We start from the raw sequence: 12,834 nt of genomic DNA, 5'->3' as shown, positions 1-12,834 counted from the left end.
CGGAAGCCCGCAACTTTTTCTTTCGAGTTGTCGATTGTCGCTCGCTAGTTAACGGTTGTAGACCCTAATTTGGGAATTGAGGTAGTCTTATGTTTCAATTGAGTATAGAAATATTGTGTTAACTTTATTTACTTGTGCTTTATATTATTTTTATTTTGTAACGTTTAGTAGCTGTGACTGGTAATAATAATAAAAACTTTATTTTTTAACGTACTTGAAAATGTCAATCAATTCATTTACGTGTCATGTTTTCTATTACATGCATGATTATTAAAAAATTGAAAATAATCACAGAAGTCACGATGATCGAAAATATTCAAACAGAATTTTCTTCATCTTTGTGTGACATTTAAATATAGAACAATCCGCTATAGGTATGAAATCAATTTTATGATCTAAGTTCCTCTAAAACATATTATTATATCCCTGAACTTTACTGGGTTGGATTGAATCTTTGATATCATTTTTTAATTTTTTTTTATGTGTTAATTTTTTTTTGTAAAAAGAAGCCACTATCGGAAAATGTTCGGTATTTAGCCCAACACGATTTTTTTAAATGTAAAAAAGGGTTATCATGAATTTTTAATTGTAGCTATCCGCTTCCCTTCTTATCTCTATTTAAAACGAATGTAAAATAAAACTTACACTAGATCTAGTGTATTAGTTGCGTAGGTTTGAAGAAGCCACACTTGTACGATGTCTTTTATGAGCCTCTTCGCGATTTTAATTACATTTCAAGTCATATATTTTGATACCAGTGAAGGTTAGTTCGTGTTTTTTTATGTTTTTATTAGCTTAATCGTTTAAAATTTTTTTACATATCTGTTTCTCATTTTCTTAAAATCAAACGAATTATAATTAGAGTAAAATACATAGTGTCTATTGGTGTTTCTAGGTAATATACACTCTTGTATAGGAAACCTTCTTTTCTTTTTTATTTAATGGCAACTCCCGATTCCACTGAGGACGGATTCTGCCAATCAACCTTCTCTGTTCTAGAATTGTAGTTGTCTTTATATAATCTTTTCGTTCTCTTGAGCCAGTATCTACCAAAAATCTACATCTACATAAACTATAAATATAAACAAATACAGGGTAAATCGTGAAAATAGTACAAAATAACGTGAGTTAATTACACTAACTGCGCGGTTAGTTCTCACATACCATTAAAGTGTTATTGCCATGCCGGCTGTCACATCATCTATTTTTACCCACGTTTCATAGAAACACTTACCAACTCCAGATACTGAGATGAAGAGCAATAGTATTGCAATGGTACTGAACTACAAGCACCAATTCATTTGTGTATAATCTAATGTGTCCAAGACTCCCAACCTGGTGACAGAACCGGGTTAAAAGTCACCTGATGGTAAGCGATCATCACCGCTCATGAACATTCGCAAAGGTAGTGCCCCTGCGAATGCGCTGCCCGCTTTTATAGGGTAAGGGAAAAGGAAAGGATTAACGACAGGAAATAAGGAATGGACTGGGACGGGTGAGGATAAGGAAACGGGCCTCCGGCTCCCCACTCGCCATACGAAACACAGTGGCATGCCACTATTTCACGCCGGTTTTCTGTGAGGGTGTGATACTTCTCCGGTGCGAGCTATTTATTTACCTACGTCTTAGAAAATCTGTCACTTAAATGATTTAATATTTTTCTAAATAATGGTTTCCTTTAAGAAACGGTTAAAGGACAGAAAAAAAAGTGTGTATTTATTATGACCTATTAAGATGAACTAATACAGTGAAAGGCATATTTTTCAGGTATAACTTTTATGGCAGTCGAACCTACTGGTCTAGATAAATATACAGTAAAGTATCACATACCAACTGAAGAAGATTTTAATATACCAGATGGCCGCTTTACGAGTGGTCCTGGCTCATTGGATAATTTTAAGTGAGAAGCAATGACTATCGTACGTATTATTATAAATGAAAAATATTTCGACGACAGTCACGTCTTTAATTTTGGATGCCGACACAAATTTATCCCACAATTTGTAACCTTCAATCCAAATAATAGTAAAATTATACACATTTCATTATTTTAATTATACAATATTATCGACTTTTATTTAGAAGACTCTTTCTTCCATCATTTCAACTAGCCTTTTTTTAAAAGCTCTTTAAGTCTAAATAAAATATAGCAATAAACTAACACCGGGTCGAAAACGAGTCAAAAGAAAATATCTGACATCTTCCTTTCCTATAGCTCAGTAATTCCTCCTTTCCTATAATTATTTTCGATTTTTATTAGAATCAATCAGCTATTAAATAAATATGTTGAATGAACTCTTAAATTCGTTTGGTGTCCGCTCTATTGTGTACTTCTATTGCAAAACATGTAATGTCCAAATTTCCAATACTTGAAGTTTATTTGTCGTTCAATACTCAACTCGCTATGCCATAACCGCCCAGCTAAAATACAATATCAAAGATATAAAAATACACATGCTGGATCGGCCGATATAAATAAAAAAGCAAATTCTATTAGAAACTAAATAAGTATCTTATAATGAACATAGAAGGGACTGAAGAAAGCCTCATTTAACACAGTATATACAAGAAGTCTCTGAACAAAATTATATATAGATTAAGGTTGAAGCAAAATTTATTTTACCCCATAAAAGTTCTATTGAATAAAATAGTGTTCATTGTTTGCTGTTTATATGTATCATGATGACTACAATTATACCGACCGACAATAAAACCGGCAATATTTTCGCAATGTTCCTATCGCCATCAAGTGAAACGCCTGCTCCATTGTTGAAGTTGTCATAAAAATAAACCGTAAAGTCATTTCATATAATACAGTCATTTTCCGTATTTGTCAATTTATAATTAGTAGTTTCAAAGTACTTGTACTAGTATAATTTTATTTATTTATTTATTTATTCTTTATTGCACACTTTCACACTTTCAAAATATAAAAAAGAAATAAAATTTAACAAAAGCAACTTAAAACTAGTATGTAAATGGCGGCCTTATTAATTTTGTTAGTAAATGTTAAATATATATTTATTAACTTCCCTGATACATTAATCACTAATTATCAGGGAACAATAAATATTTTTACAACATTCTTATTATTTTAAATCATTAATACAACGACACTTCTAGACCCAATAAATCCTTGATAAATTTTGTATACGAAGCACGTAGATACGGTAGCTACAGTTGAGGCGAATAAATTCCGCGATTTGTGGTTGGAAGGCTTCCAGGACGATGTTAGTGTTGGTGTCCAAACACGCTGAGCGCTGATAAAGATATCCTGACGCCTTGCAAGAGGTCACTTAGGGGTCAAACGTTGCGAACACGCACTCAGCTTAAACTGTTATTCATTGAAAATCTAACCTGAACGCTTTATTGCAAGCCCCGTAAAATATTTACAATTACAATTCAACCTTAATCTATACTAATATAATATAGCTGAAGAGTATGTATGTTTGTTTGAACGCACTCATCTCAGGAAATACTGGTCCGATCTGAAAAATTCTTTCAGTGTTTAATAGCCCATTTATTGAGGAAGGCTATATAGCCTACATATATATGTACCATGTTATGTATAAATGACGTGTCATATTGTTTGTCCGCGATAGACTCCTCAATTACTCAACCAATTTTAATCAAATTTGTACACCATATGCGGTTTGATCCAGCTTAAGAGATAGGATAAAATTTATTATTTCAGTTACAAAGAATTACTACCCGGGCATAGCCAGGGTGTGCATCTAGATATAATATACAATGCAATAACAATATAATATAATTTAAAACAATTATCACATAATTTAACACTGAATAGTAGCAATAAGAAATGTTTGCTAATTAATTTATCTATTTCTTCAATATCCGTATGTTTCCTGTGCCAAAAAAAATAAAAACAGCAAATTGTCATTATAATGTGTTCATTATTATATGGAATCTTATTTTTTATCAAATGTTTTTATGTTCTGATTATGTGATGTCTAATGTGATGTTTACGATCAATGTGTTTATTGTTATAATATCACAACAAACAAACAAGAAAAATAAAACAAGATAGCAAGATTCACATAATTCCTATATTACATTTTCCACATACAAGACATAAGTTGAGTAAGTATAATGAATGTTAAAAGTTACAGCGCAAGGGTAAATAGCAGTGGGTTCCAGATTAAATATGCAGCGATATACTATAAGTACCAGTACGCTACTCAGTATGGAGGGGAAGTGTTAGCGGCATACCGACAAATTGCAAAGAGTATTGCGATAATATAACTGATTTTCTAAAACAGTAGATAACGCATTGCATATGTACATTGAGGAAGGAGAAGATAGCATAGATAAAGAGAAGTTAGACGAGAGTATAATCTGTCCTACGAGGTGTACCTTCGACAGTCTGAATCGCCAGTGTATTGTACATAAAAACAGTAATTATTGGAAGTACAGAAAAATATGACATTGTAGTTATTTGAGACGATAAATGTATTAACGGATTTCTGGGAAAACCGTTGAAAACAAATAGAACAAAAATGTTAACCATATTTTTGTCTCCACACGTGGCATGTATAGTCTTTGATAATGAAATAAATTCGCAGTAAGTCAGCCATAATCTTTCTTATCATCTTGTTAGAATTCGTCTGCGACAGCTTTTTTACACCTACTCTGATGGAAAGTAATTTGAATGTTCAATTATGTGTTCTATAATTTCATATCAAATGTTAAACGTATTTATAAACACACATGTATTCATAGTTTCCACATTATAATTCGTATTTGGTTAATCGTTGCAAGTATCTGATAGTATGAGACATTCATAATGTCACTTGGTCTGCTAGTTACCTACTTGTAATTTTGATATTCAATCATATTATTAATGTTATTTAGTTTATGTCAAATTAATTTCTTACAGAAAGCATGCAAAAGTGTTGTACCGTAAAATGTTAAACGTTATTCATTAAATGAAAAGACCAACTTTTCTGTATCGCAATTTCCAACGTAATAAGCGCATGCCAACTCATTTCACGAACATTCATATGCATATAATTGAAATCGAGTTACCATCGAATTAAACTCGTGAAAATTACAACACTTTTGACAATTTATTCGACTGCCAATCCCGTCTACATCAGATAAAGCGTCTATAGAAGCGCCTCCATCGTTCGTAATCAGCAAACACGTTGAAAATATCGCATGTCCATTCACACAGCGTAGTTATAAATGTTGATTTTTTTATGAATATAATGGAGGGAAAACGGGTTTTCTGTTAGTACCCTTTTTTGTTTCATATCGCATTTGGTATTTTATATAAAGGGCAGTTACTTACTACACAGTTTGTGTAAGATTTAGTGTATGACACATTTAATGATTTAGAAAGTAAAGACTTTTAACGGATTTTAAATGCGATTTATTCATTATATTAATAACCCGACGTTTCGAACACTACAGCGAGCGTGGTAACGATGATAGTGAAAAAGTATTTAATGTCTAAATGTATGATACTCGCGTCAAATCAGTGACAAGAATAAACTGTATTTAATGATTTTTAGTAACATAGTTTAGTTTTTGTTTTTTTCATAGTTTTCCTTCACCGTTTCGAGTAGTGATGATGCGGTATGTGTATATAAATTGAAAAATCGATTTTTTTATTTCGTGGTCTCCAACCCCTGACTTATCTATTCAATACCGAGATTCTAACCACTGAGCCACCACGGTGAACCATAAACCGTAACAGGCATCAGTTTAAAACAAATTAGAGCCGATGATTTCACGCGGTATATTTTATGACCCACACCTATTAAACTTGCCAAATGTGCACTATGCGGGCAGCAAAAACTAATATTTGTACATGCACCGCGAACATGCGGATAATGGTGTAAATAAATGAAGCATGCCGCCATTGTTTTAGTGAATAATACATTCCCATTGTAAAGATTATTTATGTTTCCATTATGGCTGGTCACGTTTGTAGTTTCAGCAATAACCAACCCATCATTAATTTAAATTGAATTATTAACTTCGACTAACGCAGTGTTTAATTTTGAATGATTGTTGCTTTTGTCTGTGTGACCTTGATGTACTTTGCTGTTTAATGAATACTATACTACCTGAAGTCTACATCGTGATACCATTTTATTATTTAATTCGTAGCAAGAATTTGTCACAGCCGGGTTGAGCAAGCAAAGAAGCAAAGACCCTGCAAGGTTACCGCCGACGGGGTCGCGGACGAATTCCAACAAGCACCCATGGTTTCAGCGGCTTGGAGCGCAGCGGGGTTTTAACTAAATAACCATACTATGTTAGGTAATTTCATTTAACAATCCTTCCGAAATAGTCTGTGAATTTCAAAGAATAGAAATAAGCACTTGTCTTGTCGAACATGTTTTAGAGATTTTTCTCCGTCTATCGTTATTTTCGTATTCCAATGCAGTTGCAGTGGGCTGTAGCTGAGACTTGTTAGAAGGCCTTATTACAACCATTGGGCGACCCTATCTTATGTGTAAGAAAGTGATAATTAACAATAATTTAATTGCAACAAGAAAAAGAAAAAGTACTGTACTAAATGTGGGAGTCGAGCACGCTTCGACACGAATTGGACCAGCTCGCACCGGGGAAGTACCACACTCCCCCAAAAAAACCGGCGTGAAATAGTAGGCTATTAAGTTTTCTTTTCCCTTCCCTGTCTCTTCGTACTTGTTTCAATCCTATGTTTATCCTCTTAAAGTGGACAACGTATTCTTAAAAAAAATATATACCGTAGAATACAATGAAGCTGATCGATCGCCTACAAGTAAGCGGCCACCACCGCCCATTTTATTGCAGAGGTAAAGAATATGGAAGTGTGTTCATATTGAAAAATGGATCAGAAATATGTAGATGATTGGTGAGAGGAATAAAGCAATGGACTAGGAAGGGTAAGGAAAAGTGTACGAGCCTGTCTCACAGGGAACACAGAAACACAAAATGTGAATGCATACTATATTCACGCTGATCTTCCGTAGACTGCGAGTGAGCTAATTTTAGAACTTTTTGGTACTTTTCTTCGTTCCGGAACGTACTCGACTCCCATATTGAAAATACTAAACTGAAAATTCATAACGTTGTATTACAAGTTTATAGTTAATGTAGAGACAATTAACAGAAACTTCAGCCGATCACGTGCAATCCGTAATGAAGCCTTTGACTGATTAACACTTATCGCCTCCATGTGATATTGGGAAAGGTCGTAGTGCATGTTAATAGCAAAGGGTGCTACCACAATGACGGTCATGTTGATAGAATTTAATCAAGTGTATTTTGATGGAATGGTTATTGTTTAAGTTTGTTGATTGGAAGAGAGGAAAACTATTTGGGCAGTTCTTTGGTATCGTCGTAAATTTTAGATGTGAGTGTAAATAAATTGTATTAATCAATCTAATTTCCAAAAAATATTTTTGAAACTGTCTTCTTTTTTGTTACGTAGCACGACGGCTTCGTAGATTCTCAACGAAATAACGTGATTCTTTTTGTATTCGATAGGAAATTTTTTGGTTCCGATACATAATCTAGTCGGATATCTTTTTTGTAGAAAATCATCATTTGTTTATATCAGTTTATTGGATTACTTGTGAATTAATTAAACATATTGAGTTGTTTGAAAACCACGCATTAAAGAAGCACAAATTCAATTTAAAAAAAACTTATAACAACTTCATCACAGACACAATAATATATTATTACTATTATTATATAATGAAAACTGTCTTGACTCAGCGGTTTATGCGTGAGCGTAGAACCGAGGGGTTCTGGGTTCAAGTACCGTGGAGACTTACAAAAAAATGTCTCGGTCTGGCAGGACACAGAAGGCTGATCTAGAAGGCACCTACTCGCCCATAAAGAAAATCGATTAGTTGTTAGACAGTAGTAGATAATAATCATCATCATCCCTCACATGAGGGATCAAGCCATAATCCACCACGCTGGTCAAGTGTGGGTTGGCAGATATCACATGTCATCGAAGTTTTGATTCTCGGACATGCCGGTTTCCTCACGATGTTTTCCTTTACCGTTTTAAGCAGTGGTGATGTTACCTACATGCGCAGATAAATTGTAAAATCAATTTATTTCCTGCACGCTCGCCTGGTCTCGAACCCCGACTTATCGATTTTGAAGTCCAAGGTTCTCACCACTGAGCCATCATTGCTTTAGTTGATAGTCGATGCATATTATCGGCCCCATACCCCACTAGGGGGCGCAGGACTTCACACACTATATAATAACATATCAGTTAACGTATCTATAGCATAGCACGTATAGATTTCGGACTGGGAAGTATGAGATTTTTATCAAATTACACAAAAATCATCCACGATTCAACATTTATTCTATTTGTCTAACAAATTCCATTAAGCAGTGCTGAAGTTCTTTAGAGCGAAGCTAATTAAAACTCTGTCTAACTGGCAAGTTCGAGTTTGCTTGAAAATTGCAAAAAACACTACTTTTTGTGTCAATTTTAATTAATCCGCTCTCGGTATAAATCATTAATTTAAGCAATACTAGATTGTATTGCAGAAAAGTTCTCGGGACACAAATATCTGCAACAACTGACTTGCACTGCTTCTACTAAACGATTTTTATCACGTTGAAGTGGAATGAGGTGAATAATTAGAATTACTTTTACTTTTGGTATGTGGTAGTCGAGCACGCTTCGGCACGAATTGGGCCAGCTCGCACCGGGGAAGTATCACACCCCCACAGAAGACCGGCGTGAAATAGCATTCTGCTGTGTTTCGTTCGGTGAGTGGGGGAGCCGGAGGCCCATATCCTTTTCCTTACCCTTCCGAGTCCTTTCCTTTATTCCTATCGCCAATCCTTTCTTAATCCCTTCCCAAAAAGTCGGCAATCCATTTGTAGAGGCGTAAGGTCTGCAATAGACCTTACGCCTCTCCAAATGTTCATGGGTGGTGGTAGCGTTTACCATCAGGCGTCCCACCAGCTCCATTGCTAACTGTGTACTATCTTTAATACCCCGACGATGCTATAGAAATTTGTTGTATCTGATTATTATATCATCAACTGACTCAATTTTATGTATAACATTTAATTTCTCAACAAACACCCTATCCCTAACTAATGTTTTAAATGCGAAAGTACCTAGTCTATGTCTGTCTTTACTTCACGCCAAAACCACTGAAGCGATTTCGTCGATGAAATGATTTGAATGTGGTATTTAAATAGTTTGTGATCCGAGAATCCTTTCTCCTTCATAGAATAGTTTCTATACCAGAAATCTCACGGGAACGGAAAACTCCGAAACCGTCTATCTTTTCCTCTTCCGGAATGCTAGTGATTTATATTTTTGTATGTAAACAATGAACTTCTCTTTTTTATAACGTTTAGTGAAAATTTATGGCCCTTTACACGATGTTTCATAAAAATTTATTGTAACGTAACGTACGTTTATCAAACAGAAAAGCCTATGCATCGTACTAGTCTATTAAATATAAAGTACGTAAAACATAATTCACGAACATTTATAACTCTGTTATCACTGTGATATTCAAATCAACCATTAATCTTGAGCCATCGCGACTGGGCGCTAATTTAAAATCTGAATGTCTCTCCAACTTATAACGATGGAAAAGTTGGTGAAAGAAGTTGCCTAACAAAAAGTGAACTCATTGCTGTGGCTCACGGAAAATGAACGATGCCTCAAGTAGGTTATTTACTATGGAAGTTTATTCTTCACTGCATTCATCGAATGAAAATACAACACTCGATAGTTCCTACGGATCAATTCTAATTGTAGTTGTTGGAAGCAAATTAAAGTTTTTAATATAGCAGAACATGAAAATAAAAAAAATACTATAATATAGTCTTGTAAGGATACTATTACAAGACTTTATTATAGTATTATGTTATGTGTGACTATACAATAAAATGGGATGGATATATACACATATTCCATCTATGAAATAACCCAGAAACAATTTTTTTTTAATAAAGTAATATGTTTCAAACCTACAAATATAACTTCTTCAGAAGAGTAATTATACATAGATGGAGGGGCATCTAAATTAGAAATTGTATGAAAATCACAACAACAAGTCATAAAAATCATTTTAAAATATAATAAATATATTGCAATACACGGACATTTTTTAAAATTTAAATTTAAATTTAACCTAACTAAATAAATATTAAAAAGAGAAAACATTTGTATTTTGCATGTATATTTAATGATTTCACACAAAAACTACTGGATCGATTTCAACATCTATTAAATACCATTTTTACCATTACGAAGCACAATCTTTTATTAGTTACATAGGCCATATATTTACCCCGGGTGAAGCCGAAGTGGGTCGCTATTCTACAATATATAAAACAGCTTCTGAAATTCGCTTAACCACGCTCATTAACAAAGACCATTCCTAATACCCGTTTAACTGGCTTACAAGATACACTAGACTTACCGCAAATTCTCGTTATTTCTTTTTACCACAACGATATTACTGCTAAACGGCTTAATGCTCCCATAAGTGCTTGTCACTGGACTCTAGATAGGCTCTCGTGTCTTAAATTAGGAATAACTGCTAATGAGATTGCTTCTTTACAGGATGCGGTGGTGATGACCGCTTGCACGTCATAAAGTACATACTTATATATATCACGTTTGGAACCAACAGTTAATTAAAATAAGCTTAAATTATCATAACCGAATTGACTCTAAAATGTTTTAATTCCAAAAGATCTCCTTGTTACACGTTACCTCCTATGAAATATAACAGTTAGATCAATCAAATTAAAGACGCAATTTATGCTTCTATCCTTAAACTACACCCATAAAACGTACAAATCTGAATCCAACATGATTCACTTAGCATAAAATCATTAAGGTCCATTCTCGCTGTCATCTATAAAGTGACGAGGTGCGGTTCCAGTTTAATCAAAGCGCGAACTTGTGCGACCGTGCCTCGTAATTGTTTCAGAACTAGCGTCCAGAGTATTAACTGGGCATAGCTGTTGACATGTTTCAGTGTACAATGTGGAAAAGACTTTTGGAATGCCTATTTTTTGTCATTCGAATAGGCATTTATTGTTTGAATTGCTATTTATAAGTCCTTTGGTTTGTGAGAACGATTATATAAAATGTATTTGTGTTTTAGGTACGGAATATTGTGTGTATAAAATGGTTAAAATAGACTTTTAAATACTTTTTATCGTTTAAAATGTCAGCGCTTTTGTGTGTGACGATTCGCGGATATAATCAAAATTGGAAAGCAAATGTTGTTATCCTTCTAATATTATAAATGCGACTAATATATAATCCTACTAATATTTGTAAGGATGTGTGTGTGTTTGTTGCTCTTTCACGCAAAAACTACTGAACCGATTGCAATGAAATTTAGTACGTAGATAGCTGGACAACTGGAATAACATATAGGAAACTTTTTATCCCGATATTCCTACGGGCAGTATTATTATAATGGTTAGATAAAATATAAGCTTTTAATTTAAACGTACTCTACGCTCTAGGTTATAAGCAAGTTTTAATAAATTCATGAATGTTATTTTAAATTTATGGGTTGCTTGATTAGTAAAGAATCGATTAATTTGAAAGCGAATGATGTCATATGCGTAATGAACAATTAAAAGGTAGTCGATATTACATTCGAAATCGTAGTGAACTAATAATCGTGATTTTGAAGATCAACGTCAATGAATTTGTACGCAAGCAGCAGTGGTGGTTCAGCGGTTAGGACAGCAGACCTAGAGCAAAAAGTCGGAGGGTTCGAGACCGGTCCAGCGTGCAAGAATAGATTTTTGAATTTGTCTGTACATGATCCACATCACCACTGTTCGAAACTATGATACGACATATGACATCTGCCAACCCGCATTTTGCCAGCGTGGTGGATTAAGGCCTGAACCCTCATAGGAAGTCCGTTGGAACCTATATAGGCTAAATGAATTCAGATAAGAAAGAACTTATGAAAGATAGAAGTTAAAAGTCAATCTCATATCGGCAGTACACTTACACTCCCAAAGTGAAGTCCATTGGTGCCGAATGGATGTCCATTTCCGCAATTTTATCAAATGAAAGTAACGTACTAAATTGAATCAGACCCAGTGACGTAGATAATTGCGTCATCATGTTTCTGTCAAGTAAATGGGAATATTTTTAAATGACCTACATTTGTTTAACAGGAGAAATACATTTTGCAACTTCCCGGGTGCCAAAGTTAATCAAATGTCCGTCGCGGTGAGGACGACGCGTTTGTTTGAAACGCTGAGCGTTTTTTTAATTATTCGTGCTTCAATTGTACTCATTGCTTTTGTGGTATGTATTTCAATTCGGTAGATGTCACAAATCGTATCATTGACGACATATATGTATCTTTAACATAAAGGTTATAGGTGAAAGATTAGTTTTGTTTATAAAATAAGCACTGTAATTTGTTGACGATTGACAACGTCTCTGACAGAATACTAATCGTTTTAACCTTATCCTCACTGCAAAGAAACAGGCTCCTTTTAACAATTTAGGCCATAATGAACTTTGCACAATTCTTTTGACGTGACAACGTCTTAAATTAGGTTGCGGCTCGGAGTCACTCATGAAAAAGTGTAACGCCCGGTAACGTTACGATGAGTCACCGAACTATGATCGGTCCGCCGCGCGCGCAGCACTAGAGAATTAGGCGCATTGAATCGGCGCGTGCTTGTGTCTCTGTCCTCTGTCTTTCTCGAGCGTTCTTGGCGTTGGAAAAAAAGACGTTGTCACTTAAAATCTTCGCCCGTAAAACCGACTTTACAGGCAACCATTTTTTTTATTAAAATAATATATGAACTTAGTGGTATTTATGC

The 12,834-nt window shown here is 34.5% G+C and overlaps 1 long non-coding RNA gene across 1 annotated transcript; it reads left to right on the top strand.

The window, feature by feature from the left end:
• Positions 1-594: 594 nt before the first annotated feature.
• Positions 595-2,061, top strand: LOC119833626. Its single transcript, XR_005287965.1, has 2 exons — positions 595-763; positions 1,768-2,061. It is a non-coding gene; the product is annotated as an uncharacterized LOC119833626 (long non-coding RNA).
• The last annotated feature ends 10,773 nt before the right edge of the window (positions 2,062-12,834 follow it).

Source organism: Zerene cesonia, chromosome 17, assembly GCF_012273895.1.
Source record: "Zerene cesonia ecotype Mississippi chromosome 17, Zerene_cesonia_1.1, whole genome shotgun sequence".
Taxonomy (NCBI): Eukaryota; Metazoa; Arthropoda; class Insecta; order Lepidoptera; family Pieridae; genus Zerene; species Zerene cesonia.
This window is presented reverse-complemented; position numbering and strand designations above follow the sequence as displayed.